The sequence below is a fragment of the Triturus cristatus genome, chromosome 1_1 (genome assembly GCF_964204655.1).
Source record: "Triturus cristatus chromosome 1_1, aTriCri1.1, whole genome shotgun sequence".
In the NCBI taxonomy this organism is placed as follows: domain Eukaryota; kingdom Metazoa; phylum Chordata; class Amphibia; order Caudata; family Salamandridae; genus Triturus; species Triturus cristatus.
In genome coordinates, this window is record NC_140579.1 from 561624030 (window position 1) to 561651114 (window position 27085).

General features: G+C 42.2%; 1 protein-coding gene across 3 annotated transcripts in view; it reads right to left on the bottom strand.

Moving 5' to 3' along the window:
- LAD1 (ladinin 1) overlaps positions 1-27085 on the bottom strand; it is a 118234-nt gene that overhangs the window by 36678 nt on the left and 54471 nt on the right. Inside the window, exon 2 of one of the 3 annotated variants that reach the window (XR_014978759.1) lies at positions 14579-17927. The exons of the other annotated variants lie outside the window; for them this stretch is intronic. The gene's annotated coding sequence lies outside the window, so the exon portion shown is untranslated. Of the gene's footprint in view, positions 1-14578; positions 17928-27085 lie in introns of those variants that run through there. 3 annotated transcript variants of the gene reach the window in all.

Here is a 27085-nt window from a genome sequence, read left to right on the forward strand (position 1 = left end):
GGTATATAAGAGGCTCTGAACAATCCACACAGGCCTGTGGCAATCCAGGGACAAGAACCTCAGCAAATTCTAGTGAGAATGGAATCCCGACATGATAGATGCGTACTGCAGCAGCTCCACGACAAGCACCAGGAAGCACGGAGGTCACAAATGGACACTGGTCACCCACAGACTAGCTGATGAAGGCACATGCACCTGAGTCCTGATGGCTGGAGTAAACAGATCCTGAGACAACCGCCCTTTGCGGCTGCACTAGCAACTTGGAGGTGGTTCTGTTGAAGGAAATTCCTTTGAGAGAGGAGTCTTGGAACAAGAGGGAAGTCTGAAGCTCATCACCAGCGAGTACCGGGTAGCACCGCGGCCGTCGAGGAAGACTTTCAACCACCACACTGTCATCCTTCGTCTTTGCAGATTGGCCATCCATGGAGACAGGGTGTCTTCAAAGATACCTCTGCAGCGGACTTCAACACAGCTCCTGATGCACCCTCAAGTTGATCTGTGTAAACAGACAGCAACACTGTGAGACCAGGCGGGACAGAGCAACAGTGCCAAGGTAGACTGTAGCCCCAAGGGCAGGTGACTCTCTCCACACTGCATTTCGTACCTAGAGTCCCCTGGCTAAACTACGAATGTGTACCATGAAGCCAGGTACTCCCAGCTGCACATGTCCGCTCATCCTGTCCTACAGACTGCCTGAATAGACTCAGTGGTGTTCTTGTTTTGTTGTTTGTTCTCTCCCACAGGTTGGACTCGCTATCTATTTTCAAGTAAAGTTTGGGAGGGATGCAGTGACCAGCTAGTCACGGTTTAGTGTTTCTATAATAATGTGTTTCCACCAGCCACTTGAGGGCTGGCTCCGACACTCACCCCACACCCATCCATCACAGGTATCACTGGTCAAGTGACCCTGCTTATAAAAGGGTCCGGGCGCACATGCCCTGGCCCAGTTTCAGTAAAGCAGTGTGTGTGTCAATTTTCATGCTGTATGTGGGCCTAGGGCCCCAACTATTATGGTTATATCGTCTGTGCTCTGCTATTACAGCTATATCGTCTGCTTTACAAATCTGCCTTACTATTGTGAGGGAATTAGAATGTGGAACACAAGTCAAATACACTTGTGGCATTATATTATCCTTTTGCACAGCGGGACCTCGCCTCTAGAGGGCTCTGCTGTATTACTGACAGAAAAATTCTGATTTTAGACAGCTGGGAAACAGGTGAAAGACACGAGTAGGTTGTGTTTGTTGTGCTGCACCTTTAAAACAAGGTGCAGCTTCTGCCGTTGTTGTGGGTCAAAGATCAACAGGCTCGGTTTTAACTCTTTGTATTACCACGCACAGGTCTCCTTAAAAGTGAGAAATTTTAAATATGAACTTATAATCATTCCTGCCACACTGCTCTGATGCCAATGCTATTAGTGAATTAAGAGGCAAGACAATTATCGGGTGTACCCCATATGTGAAATAAATTCTTCTCATACATTACAGTTTATTGAATTAAACACGGGATTTTTGTACTGTGGACTTCCTGAGCACACGTATTTGAAGGCACTTGAAAGCAAATGTGTTGTTATACTATTTACAGAGCGAAGGTGTCCTGCGCTGAAAGAGTAACACTACTGACAACGGGCGGATGGTAATTCCTGTATAGCCACATTTTCAGGGCTTTCCTAAAGCAACACAGCTCTAGTCTTTTGTAAAGAAACTTCAGAAGGTCATTCCAAAGCTTTTCAGCAACTGTGGACACTGTGTGGACGCATAGCAGGTATCAGTCTTTTGATCTTAACAGATGAGAAGGGGTGTAGATATTAAATTTGGTTCTTAGATAGAGAAGGCCATATTTCCTCTCATGGCTTAAAACACATGAAAAATAAATTTAAAAAGGTTTCACTTGGGGGCGTGGCTTGAGCGCCGAAGCGTCATGGCGGATCCCGCTTGAGCTCCGCTTCACCGCGGGACTCGGAACCTCCTTGCATCTTCAATTTTGCAGTTTCACTGCTGAGAGGACCTGCCGCGCAATGCTGGCATCGCGGTGAGTCTTTTGACCGCCTCACCTTCGGATTTCCTCACCGTTCACGATATTTCTTCATGACGGCAGTTTTTCTCCCTCAGAGATGCGAGCGGCCGCCATTTTGTTGCGTTTTTCCGCGGCGCTCGCATCTCCTTCTCATGATTTCGTCTTCGATTGGTGACTTTTGAATTGAGGCTCTATTGCCTCCAACATGTTTTTGTGATGTTTGTAACCCACCACTGGCACTATTAGCGCTGTTACCAACCGTTTTTCACCGCTGCCTGGTTCTGCAAATACCCTGACCCGCCTCCTGTCTCAACTTATATTGCTTGACCTCGCAGGTTCTGCTGTATATGAGGTGCCACTATTATTTCTGGTTTCTTCAAACCTTTACTGCTCTTGCTTGGTGCTTTTTTATCTGATACTGCTGGGCTGTTTTCACTCAAGGCTTGGACCCATTGATTTTTATTGATCTGTTCATCGGAGAATTGGCCTTGGGGCGCCTCTGCCTTGTACTAACCTAAGTTTACGTCCATATTCAGTCATCTCTTTCTAGGTTGTTGCAGTGCACCTGTTTTGAGTGGCGTACCTATTTTTCTACATTGCGGTGCCGTCAAATTTTTGCTGCTTTGAGTTTCCTTCACTATTTGACTTTTTTGTTGTTTCTGATGATGGCTAGCGATCCTCATGCGACCAGAGCATCGGTTTCTGGCACAAAACCGAAAAGACACAAAAATGATCCGCCTTCGCCAATTGTATCATCACCAAATCCAATCCTGGACTCCATCTTAGATGAGGTCAGAGGTCTCCAGCCCTTCATGTCCGCGACCAACGACAAACTTAAACAAATAGAGGAAAGATGGATGGTCATGGAAAGTAAGGTTCTGGATCTTGAGCAACGAGTCAGCGATATGCAAGACATTTCAACGAAGATTCCTCTCCTTGAACAAGAAATCCTTAAACTAAAAATCCACACCGAGGATCTTGAAAATCGAAATCGTAGAAATAATCTACGCCTTTTTGGCCTGCCGGAAAATGTCGAAGGGTCTGACTTAATATAATTTCTACAGAAACTCCTTCCAGAACTTCTAGACCTTCAGGCTTCGTCCACTCCTCTTAATATACAAAGAGCGCACCGGTTGGGTCGTCCTAATCCATCTGATAATAAACCTCGTGGTATTATAATGTTGTTCCTGGAATTCACCGAACTCATGCAAGTTGTGAAGGCTGTTAGACTCAAACGTCGGCTTAACTGGTCTGGTCATAACATTTTTATATCCCAAGATATCTCCAATGCCACAAACGCCAGACGAAAAGAATTCCTTGCACTTCGTCCTCAGTTGCGTCAACTCAATATTCAATATGGAATTCTTCATCCCTGTTCTTTTGAGGATCCGGATAAACTCAAGCTGTTTATTCATAACTTCTCCTCTCACGGCATGGATACTGGTTCTTGATTCCAATCTTATTGCTGGATTATTTCCTCTTTCTGTGTTCGTATCGATTTTCATGTTCTCTAATGTTGTTTTTCATTCTCTCTTTACTTTTGTGAGGCTCTAATTAATTCCCTGTTTTCTGCATCTGCGTCCTTTATGGTCTGCGTCCTTTGGTGTTACCATGTCCCCAGTTCTTAGATCTTCCATTTCTCTACAGATCTGGATGTTTTTCCTTGATCTGTTTACCTCTCTTCTGCCTTCCCTTTTATCTCTCTTTTCTCTCCTTCTTCTCTACTTTTCCTTCCATCATTATTACTTGTTCTTACTTTGGCCTTCTTGTTCTGTTGTCTATCCTATAATTTGTTCTTTTGTACGACTTACTGAATATTGTCTTTCCTTATTTTTTATCATCTTCCCCACAGTTTTATGGTCCTATGTCTGTACGTTCCCCTGCATCCAGAGGTATGGTTAATGTTGTTTCGTGGAATGTTCGTGGTTTGGGTCACCCCGTCAAACGTCAGAAGGTATTGTCTCATTTAGCTAAACTTAACACCCAGGTTGCTTTTTTACAGGAAACCCACTGTAATGATAAATAATCACTTAAACTTAAACATCAATGGGTCAATCAGATTGTTTTCTCTCCTGCTATTGATCGTCATGGTGGTGTTGCTATTCTGTTCCACAAATCTGTTAATGCACAAATTATATCATCTGAGTGTGATCCGAATGGTCGTTGGGTATTGACTGAGGTTAGCATAAATAAAAGACAAGTGACTTTTTTAAATATTTATGGGCCTGTTAAACCTGACATTGAATTCTGGCAATCCATAAAGCTGAAACTATTGTCTATTTCCAATTCTGATATTGTGATTGGTGGTGACTTTAATAATTGGTTGGACCCGTTCACTGATAGACAATCTAATTGCAAGTTCAAACCTGACAAATCCCACAAATCATTTCAGACAGCCATTTCTTCTCGCCCTCTCTTCGATACCTGGAAAACATGTAACCCTGATACCTCAGAATTTACTTTTTTTTCTCCTGTACACCATACTAGATCTCGTATTGATTATGTTCTTGTTTCCAAATCGCTGTTACCTTGTCTCCAGTCTTCTGATATTGGTTCCATTTTTATATCTGACCATGCTCCTGTCTCCACCAATATTGATTTATCTCTTACTACGTGCAAACAAGGTAGATGGCGTTTCAATAATTTCCTTTTATCTGACCGTACTTTTATTTTAGAAGCGACCTCTTTTATTAAAGAGTTCTTTTCTTTCAATAACCCTTTAGACACCTCCTTACATAACAACTGGGATGCCTTTAAAGCATCTTTCAGAGCTTTCACTATTGCCTATTCCTCTAAGCAGAAAAAACTGATGCATACTAAATATAATGAAACTTTAACTGCTATAAAATCATTAGAACACAAGTATTACTCTTCCAAATCTCCCTCTTCATTACATGACCTAATCAAAGCCAAATGTAATCTGAATAAGATTGTTACGAGGGATGCATGTAATATCCTCCTCAAGATTAAATCGAAGTACCACGGAGGCCAAAACAAAGCCGGAAAAATGTTAGCAAATTATCTAAAAATTAAATCAGAACGTAAAGCTATTGGCCCCATTCATTCAGAATCAGATGATACACTTCTTTCATCTGACTCTGACATTAGTGCCACATTTCAATCATACTATAAGCTCCTTTATACCGAAACTACCAAGCCTTCGGAGGACGACTTTGATTCTTTTTTTAGTGATATTCCTCAGCCCAAAACTCCCCAAGATCTGTTCCAACCCCTTGAAAACGACATCTCCCTACAAGAGTTATCTGATGCTCTTAAATCTATGAAGAAAGCAAAAGCGCCTGGCCCTGATGGCTTTTCAATTGAACTACTTTCTGCTTTCTCCCCAATTTTGGCGCCCAAATTATTAGACCTTTTTAATTCCTTTATCTCTAACTCCCAAGCCTGTGGCTCTTTTTTGGAAGCACTTATCATTGTAATCCCCAAACCTGATAAAGATTGTAAGAATTATCGGCCCATTTCACTAATTAATTGTGATTGCAAGATTTTTGCAAAAATATTGGCTTCTCGTTTAGAGAAAATTATCCCTTTACTCATTAACCCAGACCAAGTTGGCTTTGTTAAAGGGCGTTTGGCCTCTGACAATGCCAGAATGTTTTCCAATATCCTTGCTCTCAGTAAAAAATACCCCTCCCCATTAGCTGCTTTATCCTTGGATGCTGAAAAAGCCTTTGACCGTGTTAATTGGGAGTTTTTGCTTCATACTTTACGATGGTTTGGCTTTGGTTCAAAGTTTATTTCTTATGTTAAGTTGTTATACACCAATCCTAAAGCCTGTATTTTTGTTAATGGTCTCTTTTCCCCTTATTTCTCCCTTCAAAGGGGTACACGCCAGGGCTGCCCCCTCTCACCCCTCCTCTTCCTGCTATGTTTAGAGCCATTTCTGGAGCGTATCAGAAACAATCCGTTAATTACTGGTTTTAATCTTAAAACTCACCACATTAAGTTATCTGCATATGCTGATGATGTTCTTATTTATATGTCTAACCCTACATCCTCCCTACCACCGTTTTTACAGGAAATTGCTTCATTTGCTAAGGTTTCTGGTTACAAACTGAACTTCTCTAAAACTGAGTGTCTACCTTTAAATCCTTCTTGTTACAGATATATGTTTGAATCGTCTAATTTCACATGGTGTCCTCAGAAAATAAAATATCTTGGCACATGGTTCGCCCCCAACATCCGTGACACATTAGCTCAGAACTTTTCTGCCTTAAAACTTAAAATTACTAACTTGTTAAATCTCTGGTCTCCCCGGTTTCTCTCTTGGTGGGGCAGACTTGATACAATTAAAATGATGATTGTCCCTCAGATTCTGTTTGTATTATCTATGTTACCGTTTAAAATTCCTAATTATTATTTCTCTCAGATTAATTCACTATGCACCAAATTTCTGTGGAATAATAAACATGCACGTATTGCTCTATCTAAATTGATTCGTCCTAAAAATGAAGGGGGGGTAAGATTCCCTGATTTTAATTTATACCATAATGCATTTTTAGTTCGTCAATTTTTTGCTTTATCTAAGGATTATCAGGACTTACCTAAACCGTCTTGGGTTAATGTTGAATGCTCATTGTTAAATGACTTTTCAATACGTGATGTTGTTCATATGACTAACTGTACCTTTATTTCCAAATACCCTATTTTGAAACATTCACATATTTTGTTACGCACACTTTTTTTCAAAAATTTGACTAGTTATCAATCCCTTCTGGCGTCATCACTTTGGTTTAATAAGTTCATTAAATTTCGCCACAAATCTTTCTACTACAAACAATGGAAAGAAAAGGGCCTTTTTTATGTTCATCAAATGTTTGCTAACAATGAGATTCTTGCTTTCCATCAATTGCAAGAATCTTTTCATCTTCCTGACACCTGTATTAAGCAATATGATACTTTACTTCCTATCTTACAGGGATGTCTACAGAAATTCCTTTCTTAACAACTCCTACTTCCTATCTTTCTGATTCTCCACTTTTTCAAATTTCTTCTGATACTATTCCTAGTGCCTCCTTTATATATAAATCTTTATCTATTCCTATCTCCACTCGGGTCAAAAGTAAGTTGGAATTGGATTGGGAACATGACCTCTCCGTTACTCTATCGCTACCACACTGGGATAAATTTTGGCAGAAACTATTCAAGACTTCTAAAGCTGCAAATCTCACACAGTCCCTATTTTTTATTTTTAATAGAGTTGTTATTACTCCGCTTATGTTATATAAATTTAATCATTCTGTCACGCCTTCTTGTTGGTCTTGTCTTAATGCTGAAGGTTCTTTAATACACCTATTATTTTATTGCCCTAAGGTTTATGATTTTTGGAATAATGTATGGTCAAAATGTTCATTGATATTCTCTCATAATGTACAACTTAGTATTCAAAATGTATTTTTAGGTACTGTTTCGCCAGAGTTTAATCTTGTTGCTCCAGTTTCTCCATTACTTGATTTATTTCTTGCAGTGGCTTTTAAAGTTATACTCACTTGTTGGAAAGACAATTCTAAATTATCCTTTCTCCATTGGTGGAACTATATATGTGATGAACATAGAATCGCTTCTATTCCTCAATCCTCCATTCACCTGCAAATTAAATCTGACCTACTTTGGCTACCTTTTACATCTTTCCTTTCATCACCATCATAATCTCTACCTACTTTTTCTATCTTGATCTTCTTCTCTTTCCTTCTCCCCTCTCTCTTCTTCTCCTTCTCTTTTCTTTCTTTCTACTCTTTTCTTTCCTTTCTTTCCGTTTCCTTTTTCCCTTTTTGTTAAAAAATATTATCCCCCTACTTTAACGTTATGTTAGGTTTTAATTCCTATTTAGGCTTCTGGTATGTAATATATTATATTTCGCTTATATGCTTACTTTTTGTTTTGTTATCTCTTGTTCCTAAGTAGCTAAATATATGTTTGTAATCCTGTCCATTTATAACTTCAATAAAAACTATTTAACTGAAAAAGAATGCAATCCGATCATTCTGCAACAGGAAATAAATAACACTTGATATTAAAACACCTGGTCATTAAAATAAATAACTCAAGTTAAATAAACATCTGAATATAAATAAAAGACTAATGTGAGAACAAAAAAAACAAAAAAAAAAGGTTTCACTTATGCACTTGAAGGTATTGAATTTGACCGAGAGCCAGAGGAGAGGACAGATGTCCAGCTAGGCCTAGGGCCGGTGAAAACAATCTCCTCTAAACCTTTCCAGTTGGGTTTCATCCAGGGCACAGCACAATAGTTGGTGATTTTATCTGTACTGGATGACCTGCGTAGACTAATGAATGATGGTAGTGTCAGACCTGAGTTCTCATAAATCCTTCAGCAGCTTTGACACCAAAGCCATAGACTATATCATCTTGATTGAAACCCTGGCCAATACAGCCAAATCGATTATTTCTTTTCCCTCAGGCAACATAGAAAATGTTTCTCTACCACTTTTTCAATGTACGATCAACCATTTGAGCAGTGATGCACTGCCAGGGCCAAATCATACTCCCTTTGCTTGTAACTTGGACATGCAATTGTATTCTTAGCTTTTATTCTTCATCTTATAGGCACTCCTTTTCATATGCACTCAGATGGCAACCAACTAATATTTGACCTGTCCCACTGCAGTGGTGAATCCTCATAAGATCGGGAACCAAGTAATCTGTCCAGCTCTCTTGCTTTAACTCACTGGTGGCTGTCTGCCATTTTTCTTAAATTTAATCCAACTGATTCCATCTTTCTCCTTGGCCAAATTTTGCAGGTATTACTGGCGCTCTTGGTGGTACGATCCTCGTTGGCGGCAGAGCCAGGCCGCTAAATATTCACAAGTTTTACCATAATGGTACAAATGAGCCACACTCACGGGTGATTCGTTTCCAATCTGCTCATTTTAATTACATTAAAAAGAATACAAATACGAGCAACTTCCCTACGCGTTTCGGCATCGCAGGGACCTTGATCAGGGGATACAATGTATTTCTGCCCAATCTCCATTTTATTTATTTATTTATTTGAAGTTTTATATAGCGCGAACATGACCCGTTAGGGTATCAGAGCGCTTTACAAAATGTTAAATATTTTTCAGTCACTTCTGCTCAGATGCACATGGCCGTTTTGGGAAGTGCAGTTTTTCCAGTGCGTGTGTGCAATAAAAGATGAGAAAATCAGTAAAAATTCATGAATTTTATAATCAATGCTGTAAAAATAGTTATTTGTTATATCTATTGATAATTTTTGTCATTTTATAAAGAATCAGTTACCTATGACATTTATCAATATTGAATTCATTCCAGTTGCGTTCTGGGATCAGTAGTTCTTTCTTAATTCATTTAACAATATTCTTCATTATACGTCAATTGTTTATAATAAAGTTATAATTAATTCCACTTAAACTTCATAACAGATCACAAGAAAATATACCAAAAATAAGCCCACTGGAGGGCACAAATGTTGATATAAATTTTAAGTGGAATTAATTATGCCCTTATAATAATTAAAAAAATGATGCATAATGAAGAATACGGTCACTCCACTGGCTGCCCATTCCATCCAGAGCCCTTTCAAAACATTTGTGCTTTACCAACCTAAAGGTCCCCGCTCTGCTAATATATTCATAGTGACTTTCCGCTTGAAATAAAGCAGCCACCTATCAAGGCTGTGCCTTCTCCCTTGTGGCAGTCACATTTCCTTCTAGTAGCCCTCCATGCCAAACGCAGCTTTTTAGGAAAGAAATAATAACTTGACTTTTTAATAACTAATTCTTTCTCTTTTAACACCTCATAAGACCTGAAGCTCCAAGTGCACGTTATAAATAAAAATAACACAGAAAAACATAACATAACATAAACGCCTGAAGCCCTGTACTAAAAAGAGATGCCATCAATCATCACTCTCTCCGTAGCCCAGTAGGTGAGAGAGGTAGCTATCCTCAACCATGGGTGGGTGAAATGCTTTCGTGCACTTCCTGGTGACTATTGTGAAAATCATGACACTCCTCCAGTCATGTAAAATCACACAGCAGGCCATAAAATGAAAACAGGGCATGGTGACCCTGGAAGAACTTGCATCTGTGCAGACCTGCGTGTGTTAGACCGAGCACTGGAGTAAGATAGACAAGTGCACGTGGGACCAGTGACTGTAATACTAGAGGGCACAGCGGGCCACGAGTGATTTCCATTAGCCCAAATGTACACACATACCAGTACTAGGAATATCAGAGGGTGTTAACTTCAGGATGTAGCTGAATTAGCAGACGTGTGCATGGGTACCAAGATGTGGAATGGCAAATGGTGTTGAAGTGCAGAAAAAGGCGATAGAGGTGAACTGCATGTGTGCCACTGTAACAAAATTTTGAGGCCGCTAAAAATAGCTTTGTGGGAGAAACGCATTTTCTGTAGAGAAGCCACATGAATGTATGGATTTGCAGGAAAATTGTCCTGCAATCCCCTTTTTGTACATAAACCTTTTTAAAAAGTGAAGTTATGCAGCACAACTTTGCTAGTGAAATTATAATTCCAATAAAATAGGCCATCAAGTATCACATCTCTACAAGCTACTACGTCCTAGCTCCACCAAAATTAATGACAAAGCAAACACATACTGGGATAAACAACTCGATACCACACTCAGTGAGAAAGAACTCTATCTGCTCTGGGCCTCCCCCTCGCAAAACAAAATCTCGCCAGTATTAGCACAGACAAAATTCTGGCTCCTACACAAGACTGCCTGGACCCCGGCTCGCTTGGCGACACTGGGCCTCAGGGAAAATGACCTGTGCTGGAACTGCGACAAAGAAAAGGGGGACCTGGCACACCTTATCTATTACCGTCTCAAAGTTTAAAAATTCTGGGAGAAAATATTCACCTGCATAAATAAAGCGTTAGGGTGCACACTAAAACCAAACTTCTCTACCTTTACCACCGCGTACATGACAACAGAGCTAGACTCACAACATGACAGAGACCTACTGGATCTACTACTAACAGCGGCAGTAAAAATAGTACTCACCAAATGGAAAGATACAGCCAAGGCAACTTTCAAGGGTTGGCTCAACTGGGTGACGTACCTCAGAGGCGCTGACAGTACGGCCCTGCGAAACTCACCATGGAGACAAACCTCCAGGGGAATGTGGGCTTCCTTGGATGAGTTCCTGGGCCCCTACGAACCCCCGTGAGAAGAACTAGCAAAAGGAACCAAATGGCCCTAAAACTACACCCCCACAAGATCAGAACACTAACGAGAAGGAAGTAAACTTCTGGTATACTATCTCTTCTTCTCTCTCTCTTAATCTCTATCCTTTCCCTTTTCACTCATTCTTATTCTCTTAGCGAGACAGTGGATAGGGGGACAGCCAAACATACATAATGTGTAACTGTATTGTCAACAAACACAGCCAGTTTGGGCTGCCACCCTGTAACGACAAAGCGTTGATGACTATATGTGTAAAAATCAATAAAAATATGTTGAAATAATAATTCCAAACACACCTAATATGATCAGCAAGGGCTGCCACCCTGTAACGACAAAGCGTTGATTACTATATATGTAAAAATCAATAAAAATATGTTGAAATAATAATTCCAAACACACCTAATATGATCCCACCCTAACACGAGTTACCTTTTCATTTGAAAATTCCCTTGTCCAGCATGACTGGTCTTTTCTAGTATCAGACCTGTCAGATCCTAAATTGCTGAGTGGGAGAGGATGGACTCGTAATGAACCAATTCAAAAATCATCCTCTAGAGGTAAGTCACTTAAACATTCTACAGCATGGTTGTATCATAGGGGTAAAGTGACCTCATTTTGTAAACCAGAAACTGGGACATTCCACAAACATAGAAGTAGGACTGTAGTTTTGCATCGACTAACGGGCACAGAAGGACTTAATTTACAGCGCAAACCAACCCTAGGAAAAACAGACAATAGGTATTACAGGGAATTAAATGCAACTTTTACACACAGTATTATCTATGCTAACTAAATTGCTTTCTAATAAGGTCTAATAATTAACTCTGCATGAGAAAACACGAAAACGTTCCTCCCTTTGTATTGTCTATCCTCTTTGATAACCAGGACATGTGCTGAAACTTGCAGAGAAATTTCGTGGGAAAAACAAGACCCCGCCAGCAAATCCAGGAGCCGAGGTCACTCTAACTATAATGACTTCACTTACTGCCATGGTAGGACCACACTGGCACACCCCACAGACCTATGAGACAGAAGATGTTCAGGGACACTGGAATTATGTGATTAGGCATCTGCAGCGATTTTTTACAATGATAGATTTCTCACATTTTTCGCGTAATCCATCATCTGCCACATAATCTGCAGGTTTTAACAAAAAAAATTCTAGCTTAAACGGTTCAAAAGTTACTAAAAATGACACAACGTGTGTTGCCGCACAGCAGAAGGCCTTTAGCAAAGTTGGACAAGTCACCTTTCTGTTGCTTATTTCTATATTTGGGTGTTAAATTGGTGCTAATGAGGTTCTTCCAAAGGCCAGAGAGTGTTACCAAGTTTAAAAATATTGAATTAATGAAGTAATACTATTACAAAATGTGCTGCATTATAAGGCAGAATTGACCTTTTCTTGCTACATAGTTTGCTCAACCATGCCACATAATTTGGCCCTCTTGCCACATAATTCCAGTGGCCCTGACTATATGTTAGCAAGGCAAACAAAATTAGCATTTTAGAGCTTACGCCATTCTGTTAAGGTTTGCATAGCTAATGGAAGACATCACAGAGGTCTCAACTTCCCTTATGAGTCGATCGTTGAGCCTGTTGGCATTCTGGGACGTGTAGCCTTGCACCTAAAATGGTAAATCACATCTGAAAGTTCCAAAAGCAAATTATAAGACTAAGACTTGATAAGAGTGCAGATGCATCTTTGACATATAACATGGAGAGATGCATAACGACGCATAAAAATATATATTTGCCTTTGCTACAATTTTGAACCAAAAATAAAACATACAAGGCCTGTTTTTTAAACGCGAGTTAACATTAAAGTTGTGCCTGTATTCACAATCTAAACAAAAATATTGTAAACAATGTTTTTATTAAATAACCCCACTCCTTCATTCTCGGATGTTGTGATGAACCTAAGGAGACAGATCACAAGCTTGGGCGTCACCCGAGGGTTTTCTCAGATTCTGATGTGCCCCTCTTTCAATCCTGCTGTGCTGCTTCAAAGGTACACTGCAGCGCAGTGGAAGAGTGGTCAAAACTAAAGTAAAACAATTTACATTTAATGTGCACGCTTACCAACCCCTCTGCCCATAACCGGTTACATTTGTCAGTTTTAAATAAAAATGTTGGAGCACAGTGACAGTCCAAAACAAGCATTTGCAATGCAATAGGTCTTGTATGGCTGAAAGTTTGAGCTATTGGCGTTGCTAATAATAATGCAACGCCAACAGCTTAAACTGTCAGTAATACAAGAGCAATTGCAATGTAAATCAATTGCGACACTTGCGCTTTAGCTGTTAACATTTTAAGCTACAGTATGTGTGCCGTGATTGCTTCAAAAGAAAAGAAATAGAAAAAGCCCCATTTGTTTCTATGTCTTTATTTTTGGAGCAATCTTGACACCAAGGTAAAGTGTGGGTGCCGCGATTGAAAGAAAGGTTAACAAATAGAAAAAAATGGCGACCACATGCTTTTTTTCTATCTATTTACTTTTGTTACAATGGCGTCACCCACCCTTTCACTTAAACATCTCAAGATAAATTGTGGGTGCCGCAATTGGTTCAAAAGTAAAGAAATAGATTTTTTTTGGTCTAATTCTTTATTTTTGAAGCATGCACAGCACCCGCGCTTTAGCTTAAGATGTTTAACGCTAAAGCGCTGGTGCTGCCATTGTAACCAAAGTAAATAAAGAGGAAAAAAAAGGCATGCAGCTGCTTTGGATCATTACTAAACAAAAAGAAGGAGCGCGCGCCATTATTCCAGCCAAAGCATGTCACACTAGATGAATAACATTTTTTTAAAGCATACTGGAGAGCATGTCCTACTTGTAATACCAGGCAGTAGAAAGCTATCACAACTAACCAAAAGAAAGGCGCAGCCACCATTATCCCAGCCAAGGCGTGCCGCCCTTGATAAATAAATTGTTTTAAAAAGCATTGCGGGAGAGCGTGTCCTGCATGCAAAAGCAGGCAGGACAAACCTATTTAAGAAAATAGTGCTCTGAAGCTGTAATTAAAACGTAACGAGTAACAACACAAGTAACAGAGGGTGTCCTCACTAGGAGGTCACAAGAAGAGAAAAGGCGGTACTAAGGAGGGACTACAAAGCCTACTGATCAATGAAAAGCCACCATTTACAAACGTCAGTGACAGGAGCCAATTAAAAAGATGGGTGAAAAGTGGGTGGAGCTTCATGCCCATATCCTGAAAACTATGAAAAACAATGGTTATGTCGGGCAGCACTATTTCTTTGCAATTTCCAATAGTTATTTTAAAGGTAAATCAACTGATGGCGCTAAAACCCAGAAAAACATTTTGTAATTCATTAACGAAGAATGGTTTACTTAAATTTGAAGATTTAAAAAATTAGGACGTTTTATTCAATACAAAAAATGACATGAAGATAAGCTGTCTGATATCACAATTAATGTTACGGCACAAGTGAAAATATGTACAGTGTTAAAGAGAAAATACATAAGTGAAAAAATCAGTGTATTATACATATAGGTGACAACATACACAATTTGACAAATATTAAAAAACAAAAAAGACCTTTGTTAAGGTATGTCCAGTTTCAAAATTATAACAAGTGTCTCAAGCTCAGGTATTAAATACAAATTGAGTTGAGAGCAAAGAGACCTATTGAGGAATGGACAGTTACAACCGTCGACGTTTCGACCCTGCCAGGAGCAATATTACGGAATTGTCAAAGCGGGTCTTCATCAGGACAAAGAAGGGATCAGACAGCCGATTCTACGTGTTGGATCGATGCTAAAGAAGAGAAGTTGCCGGATCAAACTGAATTGAATACAGCACGTCTCAAAGAAACAGCGCAAGAGCTGCCTAGGCAATGAAGAACCGGGGTTTAACCCAGCGGTGTCAGGAGCACGCCTAAGATCTTCGAGTTCACCTGTCTTGGTATACAGAGACACGGAATACTAAGGCGAGACGTCTCCTTTTATACCCAATATTCACATTATAAATGTACACCCACTGCACAAAATTCTAGCCAATAAGGTACATTTTCAAACAAAGTGTCACATAACAAAAACTCAATTTACAGTATCCCAACCCAAAAGTTAATTATTAGGAATGTCCCAAATTCAATCTCCACAAGCCGGACAAACCTATAATTGAAAGCATAACCCATGTAATGAAGCAACAGAAAAAAAGAAACGGTAACAGATGCTGAACAAGATAAGGCATGTGCAAGGAAACTAAAAGTTAACGATGTCCTGAGCATTGATTGGCAATCTCAGACAAAGATCGATCAGGGAAATTGGCTTTGCGGGGTCAGTTTCAGGTGCAGAGGTCAGTTTCTAACAGTTCATTTCAGAGTCAAAAAGAAACCTAGTTAATGTATACATGAACTAAGAAGGCCAGGCCACTTTATTCGCCAGGCTACCTTCACAGGCCTACGTGAGGGCAACACAAAATGGTGGCACAGAACAAAATGGAGTCAGACTCGAGAATTACAGAACCTCAGACCCTCCTTTTGCCATTACGTAGGCAATAACCTAAGACTCATGTTAATCTGAATCTAAGTCTATGTCGATATTCATTAGGCCATCAAGGTGTTGCTGTAGCATCATCTTATTATTCTCTACTTCTCTCGGGACAGGTCTCCGAACACACATAGTAGCACAAAGACTACAAATGGCGGGACCACACTGGATGCAAAGACAACAAGAGAAAAGGATGGTTAAAACCATCAAAATCTTCCATCCCCATTTGGACAGCAGTCCCCAAAACCATCCCGTCAATGACCAGTCTCCTTCGTCTACATGGATAGACTGAGAGATTTTATACAACCTAGAGATGGCTTGGTACACTGTAGGGGCATTATCTGGTATGTAAACACAGCAACTGGATCCAATCAATTTACATACTCCTCCTCGATCTGCAAGTATGATGTCTAATACCATACGGTTCTGCAAAGTCATAAGGCGGTCCGCTTGAAGCTCAGCTGTAACATTACTAAGAGCACCTGCTGTCACATTAATAGTAGCTTCAACAACGCGGACAAGCTGTCGAATATGCCTACTATTGATCATAGGACACCAAAAGGGCAAGAAGCCCTTGAAGAAATCTCCTACTTCGTGTGCTGCGGTATCTTCCTTATTGAAGACACCTCTACCATATCTCGTTCTATGATAGTATGAAGCAGTAGTGTATGTAGGGGGAAGTAGAAATGCCACATAACACGTTCCTGAAAAATCAGGTGGAAACCATGTGTAGGCTCTGTCATGACAAACAAACTATGTGCCTTTAGCTGGCACAAACGGTGGAGAAGTCCGAGATGAATAGACATAGGTTTGAGCACACACACTCTTACCTAGCTGAGCTTTCGGATTCCGACCATTACCTTGAAAACAAAAGTGGACTCGGTGGGGTACAATCCAAATAGGGGGAGACCTTTTTCGTCTCTCCTTCTCTGTCAAACTGGTACTATATCCAGTCATGTTCCAACCAACGTAAGCCTGCACCTCATCCTTAGGGATAGCATTATATGCATCAATATCTCGGATCATAGCTACTATTCCCCTTATTAAGGCACTATTGCTCGAGTTATCTTTAAGGGAACGTAAGGGGCGTACCTCATTTGCATAGATAAACATGGTCTGAAAAGCCCACACAGACTCATTAAAAGAAAAAGGCAAAACCAAATATGGCATACCTTTATCTGTCGTATGAGGCATAAGACCACAAACCCAACAATTAGTGGTATTTACTACTAACTGATGCTGATGCAACAACTGTATAAACGAGTTGTTGACAAATTCTGATCTCCTTGTCTGTTCATGTTCATGCAACGTATAAAACTGGTGCAAAGAATCAGTAGTGAAAGAAAGCATAGGTTGGGAGGTGGGTGCAGATGTCTGTTGTGTAGCATAGACAGTCCAACCCACATAAGCTAATGTGATACTTAAAAACATCAAAAAGCACAATATTATAAAACATTTGCTATGTATCAATGTACAAAATCTTGTCTTAAGATCTATTCTCTCAACATCTCTTTCAGTTACAACAGACTCCATCCTCTAACGTGCTGCTCGCGGCAATTTTCCTTCTTCACTCAAGTGTGCGTCCAGGCGTCCTAGACGTCCCTAGAACCGCAGACGTTTTGTCCCCTTAAGTTCTTATACCGCGACCCTGCAGCTGAACCCGAATGGTGGTTCGAAAAAGAAAAAGAAAAATAGTCTCTTGTCTGAAAGAGTGTAATTCACAAAAACATTCTAATTTTATTTGTCCTTTTTAGACCTTAAGTTGTAGCGTTCTTTACCAGGCACAGTTTGATCCTGAAAGAGTGTCTCTGGGTGCGTAGTATCAAGTCTCAAACACGGCGGCACAGCTTCTTGCAAGACTTTATCATCCGCACATTCTGACTGAGTCCATTCCAGATGTGCATCGCTAAAAGGTACAAATCTCGGAACCCTTTCACTCTCGGAATCGGCAACACCTTCCCGGACCCACTTATCGTACGGTAAGGGCAAAGGTATCCTCTTACAATGGGTACCATGTACCCAGTTTTTCTTGCCGAACACCTTAATAGCAGTCCGAATTGATAACAGGACTTGGTATGGACCGGTCCATCTTGGTTCCAAGTTCTTTGACCTCTGGAAATTCTTGGTTAGAACCCAGTCGCCAGGTTGAATCGTGTGGCCTGCGTCTACAGAAACTGAAGGCAAAGTGTCATGGACCTGTTGGTGAAGAACACGCAATTTAGCAGTCAAATCATGTAAGTAGTCAACCAACATAGGGTACTCGATATCACTGTACTTCTTAGGCCTCGGCACACCCCAGACATTCGCCGGGCGTCCAAAAACAATCTTGTATGGGCTAAGTCCCACGCGAGAATGTACTGTCGTTCTCGTGGCCAAAAGTGCCAATGGTAAGGCATCGGGCCATGTAAAACCAGAGCTCGCTTGCACCTTGGCCAACTTCAGCTTCAGAGTGCCATTATAGCACTCGACCAGGCCTGCTGACTGGGGGTGATTCGCAGCGTGCAACTTTTGCCTGATACCCATACCTGCACACACTTTCTGCATAATCTGACCCACAAATTCACTTCAATTATCACTCCATACCATCCTCGGCAAGCCATATCTGGGAAAGAATTCTTTGAGCAAAACCTTGGCTGTAGACAAGGCAGTATTATCCTTTAGGTGGTAGGCCTCTATCCATCTGGAAAAGGCACAAACAACCACAAGGACATACTTCAAGTTATTGCATCTTTCCATATGAATATAGTCTATCTGCAGCACCTCGAACGGATACGTTGGAGGAGCAAAATGACCCGCTGGAGTTGGGATTCCCTTTCCAGGATTATGCATCAAGCAAATCATGCAGTGTTTAACCAAATTCTCAGCACACTTAGGAATTCCACCATTCTGCCATACTGGAGCCAACAACTTACATATCCCTTTTGAACTAATGTGAGCCAACCCATGAGCCATAGTAACCACCGGAAGCACATATGCATCCAGCAACAACCATCACTGGTGCTCTGACAACTCAACCCAACAGCCTGTTGAATCCAACATTCCCGTACTCTCTCTCCACATACTCAATTCTTTCTCAGTAGCTTCTGCCTGAATCATCTTCACACTTTGTTGTATCTTCACACATTCCTCCTTCCACAACCCATCTGGCAGGACCAGCAACATACATCTGACTCGTCACATCTTTCGCCGTTTCTCTCGCTACTTCATCTGCAAACGCATTCCCTTGACCCACATCATCCGTAACCTTCTTATGCGCACTACACTTCACTATCGCAATTTGGATTGGCAAAGTAAGTGATTCAAGAAGTTCACTCACTAATTGTCCATGCTGAATTTTCGTACCATGGGAAGGAAGAAATCCTCTCTCTTTCCACAAGCGACCAAAACTGAGCCACGCCAAATGCGTATTGGCTATCAGTATAAACATTCACTCTCTTTCCTTTTGACAACACACATGCTCTTGTCAATGCTATCAACTCCGCTGCTTGCGCTGAATTCTGTGCAATACGTGCTGTTTCAACAATCGTGTGCAAAGTTGTGACAGCATATGCTGCAGTCGTCTCTCCATTCGGAAGCTTAAAGCACAAACCATCTACCCATAGGGTACCATCAGGATTCGAAAGAGGAGTATCTTTCAGATCAACTCTACCCTTCGTTTCCTCCTCTGTCCGGAGAAAACAGTCATGCTGTTCCTGAGCATCTGTCCCTCCAAAAATCGGCAACAATGTAGCTGGATTCAATGTGTTGCACCGCTTGATGTGCACATGGCTAGCCAAAAGCGTCAACTCATAACCTGACAAACGCGCACTGGTAAGATGTTGAGTCTTCGTTCCATTCAATAGGGTATCCACTGCATGTGGCACCATCACAATCAATGTATTATCCAATACCAAACCAGCAGACTGTCGGATAGAAACAGCCGCTGCAGCTCTTAGACAACTAGGCAACGCCCTAGCTACCGGATCTAAAGTAGCTGAAAAATACGCACATGGGCGCTGCTTGTCTCCAAATTGTTGCGTCAACACTGACAACGCACAACCTTCTCTCTCGTGTACATAAAGTGTAAAAGGTTTACTGTAGTCGGGGGTACCCAACACCGGAGCAGAACACAATGCATCACGCAATTCGGAAAAACTCTTCTGACATTCGTCAGACCAAGGAAGAGGGTGTGGTGTGTCCTTAAGAGTAAGTGCCAACAAAGGTTTCGCTAGCAAAGAAAAATTCGGAATCCACTGCCTACAATACGAGGTGATACCTAAGAAGGCACGCACCTCTCTCTGTGTGCATGGCACAGTCATTTGGGCAATCGCTTGAATACGCTCTGGGGTCAATCGCCTTCCCTCCTTCGACAAGAGATGACCTAAGTAGGTCACTTCTTGGCGGCAATACTGCAACTTCGAAGGTGACACTTTATGATGAAGGTCAGACAGGTGTCGCAACAAAGAAAGAGTAACTTCTTTACAAATCTCTTCATCATCAGCAGCAACCAACAGATCATCAACATGCTGGATAAGAGTAACACCAGAAGGCAATGCAAGAGTATCAAGCTGAGTTTTCAAAGCCTGAGCGCGCTTAAACCGGAAACTGCGGCCTGCTAAAGAGAAGCCAAAAATATCCCTACTTTCCTCAGCAATCGGAATACTGAAGAAAGCGTTCTTCAGATCAATAACAGAAAACCAAGCAGCTGAGGCAGGGATCATAGTCAATAAAGCAGTAATGTCCGGGACAACAGGAAACTGTGGCACAACGATCTTATTGACCTCTCGAAGGTCGATCACAAACCGATACACAGGTGGCTGAGAAGAGTCAGTTCACTTAAGGACAGGCAGAACAGTACTGTTACACACATTACCTCTTGTTTCTTCAACCACACCTTTCTCAACCAAATCATAGATAATCGCTAAAAGAGCTCTTTCGCCATCACTGGAAATTTTGTACTGAGGAATGCGAGGTAATTTAGCATTCGACTTATGGGTAACAACGTAGGGTGGAATCTGCAAGAGACCAACATCATTGGGACCTGTAGCCCAAAGTGTATCAGGGAGAGAACGCAGTTCCAGTGGAAGGCGATCCTTAGACAGATACATCGGGGAAATCACTTTCTTACCCACCATAAGATGTACTCCCGAAGGAGAACAATGTAATGTCGCATGCAATCTTTTCAACAAGTCCAAATCCAATAGATTCTCGCCACAGCCTGTCGTTAGAATAAGGGGAGCCTTCAATTCACAGGGACCAATAGAAAGGGGCAAAGGACAAGAAACCGGATTACGAACTGGGGCACCAGAAAATCCTACTGAAACATTGGTCAAGCCAGATAAAGGTGCGCCGGGGAGTTTAGAGTGCATGATAGAACTCTTTGCTGCACCAGTATCCAAAAGAAAAGGTTCTGCCACACCGGATGTAATCACTTCAACATTAGGTTCACTCTGGTCTACTGGAACTGACACTACTCCCTCCCTTTGTCCATGGCTGTCCTAACTATCATTAAAACCAGCACTCTCACTTCCAACATAATAATCATCAGTGTAGTACTGGGACTGGACGGTCGGAACATTCTGATGGTCAAAATAATTCATAGAATTCTGAGGGGAAAAGGAACGTTCATTCTGGGGAAACGTACCACGTCCCCTACCCCTAGGTACTTGTTGGAAACCACCACGACCTCTCAGACCAGACATACCATTCGCACGCTGTAGCAAGATCGGGCAACTATTCTTGAAGTGACCTTCTTCTTTACAATAAGCACACTGATTAGGGCCTAGCGGGAGTCGCGAAGCAAAAGACTCAGGCTTCTGCAACAGTTTCTGAAACTGTGGGGGTTGCTGAAACTGGGAAGGTTGCTGAAACTGACGCTGATTAGGGCGAGGCGGATAAGCCTGCTGCAGAAGAACTTTCGTTTTTAATTCTCTAGTCTTCTTCTCTACTTTATCCTTCTCATCTTTATCTCTATTCTCATAGTATTGTGCAGTAGCCAATATCTGAGCCGAAGAAAAAACAGCCCATGAACTCTCAGATTCCTTTAACTTATTAGAAAGTTCAGGAAGAAAATTAAAAACAAATGTATCTACAAACAACCTCTGACCACCTTCTGTACTCATATCCTGACCACTATGATCAATGAATGTTTCCTCAAACCTAGTGAAGAAATCAGACACACTCTCGTCTTTCTTTTGTTTGCATGCTGCTAACTTGTCCCAATTCACCCGCAGAGGAGGCATCATAGTTTTCATTAAATTAATAATCCTACCAGGTAGTTCTGCAACTAAGGGTTCAGGTTTGGCACCTCCTACCTGCCGACCATCTGCAGCAGTAATATTAACCCACGTATCTCCTAACTCTGGCGCGTGATCCTCGTGACGGATCTTCGCCCACAAGGGTTGAGGAACTACATTACCCATCAACATATCTATGTCAGCTAAATTCATAACACACGCATCAGCTGTCTGAGACAACTCCTTATAATAACCAGCAGGATTTTTACGGGGGTCAGGCAAAGTCTGCTTAAGAGCCAGGACCTCAGCTCTCTTCCAAGGGACATGCACGCACACTCGCGGAAAATGAGCCGGAGCAGCCGCAATACCATGAGCGGCATCAGCCACAACTGCCTCTCTCCATACAGGGGGAACCTCTCTCATAGGATACTGCTTCACTTTTCTCCTAATAGAAGGGTCAGGTTCGAACAATGACTGAGGTGGAAGTCTAGACCTAAAAGTGAGTAGTGTCTCTACCGTTTCCTCAACATCGGAACCCACTATCGTCCCTTTAGCAAATTCAGACTGAACATTAAGCAATTCCAGTGGAATTGAACCCAACTCATTATCTTCCCACTCCTGACGAAGGAAGGTACACATGACATCAAAAACATACCTTTGTTTTGGTGCCTCCCACTGTAGGAAGATATCCATAACCACTTGTGGACTGTACTTGGAGGTATTCGAAACCCATCTACGAGCAAGGAGATCTAACACTGCCCGCTCTTCGGGACCAGGGAGCTGACTACGTCTCTGCTTACGTTCAGAAACAGGGGTCATATTCAGTGACCCAAAGAAAGGAGACAAAAGACTAGTGACAGTCTCAGTCATTCGTTGCCGAGCAGAAGGAGAAGAAGTTGACATGAGGACAGGAGACAAAGTGTTTTGAGGTGACAGAGACGTAGGGACAGAAATAAGAGAAGTCGAAGATAAAGGAGTGTAAGGCAAAGGAGTTTGAGGCAATTCTGGTGGCAAGGCTGGCGGCCCTGGAGGGGGCTGCGCCGGGGGAGGAAGAACCACCTGTGAAGCAACGGGTGGCTGAACAACAACAGGGGGTTGAACGACAACAAGGGGTGCAACAACTGGAGGTAACGGAGGTGCAGTAGCACCCTGCACATAAGGGGGTGGTAATCTCAGTAAATGAGACATCAAAGGATCCTTTTCAGGGTCTACAGTCACATTTGAACGGGGAGGTGGCAAAGCCGGGTAACATTTGTCAATGGCCATGCAATGTTGTCTATCTGACACTTCAATCGCACGATCTTCTTCATCTTCCTTAAACTGCCTAGCAGCTTGCATTACCGATATATTCCTTTCCTTCCTATCTCTCTTAGCTTGCTTAATTTCTCGCTGTTTGGCTTCCTTACGCCAAAGGCGGAAAGAGTCAAACATCGCCAGCCGGGCTTTCTTCTTAAATAGCGCAACTTCTAGGTTATCTAAAACATCTGATTCAAAACTACCATGTTGGGGCCATCGTAAAACACCATCTTTCCTTGTATAATGGACCCATACTTCATTAAAGGTAATGGGACCTACACCATGCTTTGAATAGAGCTCATAAGTTGGAGTTCCAACCGGAGGTATCGGACACGAGTCCTCCAATTGGGAATCCCTATTACAACTACAACAAAACCATTTCGTAAATTTGCTAAAACCAAGGATCTTTTAACTCACTAGTCTTGCTTCAAACTTCAAGGGGTTATCAAAAATGATACACTCGCAAATATACGAACCCCCCGGCTTCGACTATTGCAATGGCCGAATCAGAACCAAGAAACAAAACAAAGTCGTGGGAGCGACCCACTTATACTTAACCAAAATGTCTGTCACGCCACCAGAAGACCGTCTAACGTCTCGCCTTACAAATCATCACAAGAGGGTCCAAGACAGGGCGACAGTCAGGGCAGCAGTCCTTCGCAGCCGTCGGAAAGGGGAAGCCTCGCAGAAAAAAACCTTCGGTCCACGTCGACATGCAGTGGTCGATGAAGTGGCGGCCGTCCTCCAGAATTTCCTCACGGGGCTCCTCACAATCTTCGGGCTTGGACCAGTACCGCTGAAGTCGCCCCACATTGGGCGCCAGTTGAAGAACCGGGGTTTAACCCAGCGGCGTCAGGGGCACGCCTAAGATCTTCGAGTTCACCTGTCTTGGTATACAGAGACACGGAATACTTCTGGATGGCATCAGAGACCAAGTTTATTAGCTGCAGCTAGTAACAGTGATCCTAGAAATACATCACGGTGTAAATTCTCAGGAGACTGCTCATTTTACTAAGGCAAGACGTTTCCTTTTATACCCAATATTCACATTATAAATGTACACCCACTGCACAAAATTCTAGCCAATAAGGTACATTTTCAAACAAAGTGTCAAATAACAAAAACTCAATTTACAGTATCCCAACCCAAAAGTTAATTATTAGGAATGTCCCAAATTCAATCTCCACAAGCCGGACAAACCTATAATTGAAAGCATAACCCATGTAATGAAGAAACATAAAAAAAGAAACGGTAACAGATGCTGAACAAGATAAGGCATGTGCAAGGAAACTAAAAGTTAACGATGTCCTGAACATTGATTGGCAATCTCAGACAAAGATCGATCAGGGAAATTGGCTTTGCGGGGTCAGTTTCAGGTGCAGAGGTCAGTTTCTTACAGTTCATTTCAGAGTCAAAAAGAAACCTAGTTAATGTATACATGAACTAAGAAGGCCAGGCCACTTTATTCGCCAGGCTACCTTCACAGGCCTACGTGAGGGCAACACAAAATGGTGGCACAGAACAAAATGGAGTCAGACTCGAGAATTACAGAACCTCAGCAAGACCTAAAAAACAGGGACTGTCCGGGGAAATCCAGGATGTCTGGTCACCCTACATATGGGCGGTAGCTACTGATACTCCCTTGTTAAATCCAGGTAGTCTGAGACTGTACGGCAAGCAAGTCTTTTTGTGTGTGTGCCCTTTGCAACAGGGGTGCGGGATTCTAATGGGTGATGCATACATGCCATCATGTTAGAAGACGAAAGTGGGAGATTTAAAAAAAATAATCAGGTGAAGGAATTTCCCTCATTGACTTCTATACAACCAAAATTAAGCCATTTTTTACTTAAAAAATTGCGTTTCCTATCTGAATTGGTATATTCACATGTACGTTGATGTGAAAATTTCAACAATAAAGTAAATGTCTAATGCCAAGAAAACTAGTCTTTCTGGTCGACAGAAGTCTACTGCTCACCTTTCTAAAATATGAATATAAGTAGGGGCTGACCACACCAACTTGACCTGCTAGGACCTGCGATTCCACACGGAAAACAGATTGCAGATTTATCAAGGCTCTGTGCTGTCACAAAATATTTTGTCCTGGAAAGGAGCCATTTTATCAGTGCAAAAAGCACTTCGCGTCAGCAGGCATTATTGAGATGGTACTACGGAAGACCGGCGTAAATACCCGTAGGTTTTGACAAAAAGTCTGAACTACTAAGACAGTCAGATATCTTCTTGAAACAGGCATTAACATGGAGAAATGTTTTCATTTTTCAAACAGCCCCAAAATTTGCATGTGTGCTGAAGTGCACAACAGACACCCAATACATAGGACCCTTCTGAAATGTGTCCAGCCAAATGCTTCCAGTAGAAAATCTATGCTTGACAGCTGTATGTCATGCACAGCAGCTTAGAAAGAGCACCAGAGACAAAGGAGCTGTCAGTGTCACACAGTCAATGTGCAATTGAAGCCAACCCAGAAAAGGGGACATGGAGTCCCATGGACTCCCCGAGACCTTCACCTTAAGGTGGGTTTGGCCACTCACTGAACCCACCTGTAGAGGGACCTCTGTCCCTCTTTTAATTGCAGACCGGGTTGCTGCCTGCACTGTGAAAGACGGACCAGCAGCTTCAAACTGCCAGTCTGCCTTTCACTATCATGCAGCCAACAGGGCAGGCACAGGTTTGTGACGGCTCCGGGGGCAAGACATTCAAGTGCAGTGACCGGTCTGTACCTAATGCAGCTAGGTGAAGATGAGCCATGGTGCACACCAGCAGTGCTTCCCACATGTACCACGGTACCCTGGAGCTGCATCTGCCCATCTCCTCTAGGCTGGTAGCAAGCTGAAATATATGTATACAAACAGAACAAACCCTTCCTGTTCTGTTTGTATACTGATATAGTTTATTATACAGTTAATTAAAACCATAAAATACAGATATCACGTTGATACTGAATTAAAACTAAAGTTAAAAATGTAAAACACATTATAAAAGCAAGCAATACAAGATAAGTGACAATTCCAAAGCAGCAATTCTGGTTAATGGCGAGTATGTCAAGATAGGCCATTTGGCGCCAGAATGAAAGTGCAGAGTGCAAAAGGCAATAGCAGGATATCCCAAAGTTGCTGCAGAAGTCAATACCGAGCTTTCAGCAAGGGCTGTTTGTGCAGTGACAGTATAAGAGAGAACTTGGGATTGCTTCAACTGCTCCCACTAAGCAGTCTCTGAAAGTGCGTTATTAGGCTCTACAAGGTGATCAAGTTTAATCCCCCAAAGCCCGTCTTGTGTTCCTTGTCTGTTTCTTGATGCTATACTGATTTATTTCCCCGGAACCTGCTGGTATATCTGTTTGCAGGGCCCTCTTTGTTTTGTTCTAGCAAGCCGAAATATCTGCCTGTCCTGATCAGGGAGGGTGCTGTGAAATACAGGGATGGGGCAGGCCTAGTGGGGGTAGGCGCCGCTAACAATGAAGGGACACAGCAGTCAGGGTTACTGGTGTGGGCCAAAGACCACGAGCGGTCTTGCGCCCGTTTATTTATGCCTTCGGGCGTGCCCGCCCTCCGGGTGCGTGGGTGCGTGACCAGCGTAGCAGAACGGGCCGGATGGCTCCGTTACCACATCCCTCCAATCTTTCAGATATAGAGATCACTCGCTACGGAACAGTTCGGCTCTTGCGCACACCACGCAAAGTCCCTCAGTCTCTGATTAGGGGCCGGATTCGGCCGGAGGCCATACTGCTGGCTCCGGGGGACGTCTCCTCGTCCGGTCCCACAGGTTCCATTTCCACTGGGCACCACCGCTCCTTCAGAGGACCCATTCTCTCGTTCTTCCACGCCA